Consider the following 946-nt stretch of genomic DNA (forward strand, 5'->3'; position numbering starts at 1 on the left):
TTTGCTGGGGGCCCCCCGCCCCCGCCCCTGCCCGGGCCCCGGCAGCCGCACAACGCCCGGTCCGGGCGGGGCTGGGCAGTCCTGGCAGAAGGAACCCGCGGTCCTGTCCCTGTTCACCTCCCCCTCTCTGCTGGCACTCACAGCTCAGGTGGCGGCCCGGGACCAACCCGGGATCGTCCCGGGACAGGAGCGCGTCTGGCCCCCTCTCCTGGCTGCAGAGGTTCCACACTCATCCTCGTTTTCCTCTCGGCTGTGGGATAGCTGGGGCAGGAGGGGAGAAAAGAACCCACTCTCCACACGGCTCATCCCCCTTTGCTCATCCCCGCTCCCATCCCCGCTCCCATCCCCGCTCCCATCCCGGCTCCTGCCCTGTTTTCCCCGTTTCTCTCGGGATTTGGGGACGGCGCAGCCCGCACGGTGTGAGGGCACGGGGGAAGGCTCTGCTGAGGGATGTTTTCATTTTTGCCTTCTCCACAACGAATCCTTCAGGAATAACCCACACCGGCACCAGCCTCCCCCCGCAGCCCCTTCCTGACGGGCAGCAGGGACAGCAGCAGCCCCAGAGGCTTTCCCTGGAACTATTAGCGGGCAGCAGCAACTTCCTCAGCACCCCCCGATCTCTGCCCGTTCTCGGTGACTTTCCAGCCGGGGGATGCAGCCACATCCCCGATGTGGGCACTTCCACCCCTCCCCGGTGCCGTGTCCCAGCCCAGAGCAGCAGTGTCACATTTCCGTGTGCGCTGTGTTTGTTTTCGGAGCCGCTGAATGGCAAACGCGGAAGGGAAGGGACGGGGACTCCTTCCTGTTCTTTCAGAGCCCGTGGCTGTGCCCTGCTCGGCTTCAAGGGAAGAGCCGGCAAAGCGGCCGCTTTCACAAATAATGGCTTCATTATTTTGAAAGAAGTGGACAGTGACCTCACTGAAATGGACTTTGTGACCCCTGCTGA

This window comes from Geospiza fortis, unplaced genomic scaffold (assembly GCF_000277835.1).
Source record: "Geospiza fortis unplaced genomic scaffold, GeoFor_1.0 scaffold432, whole genome shotgun sequence".
NCBI lineage: Eukaryota > Metazoa > Chordata > Aves > Passeriformes > Thraupidae > Geospiza > Geospiza fortis.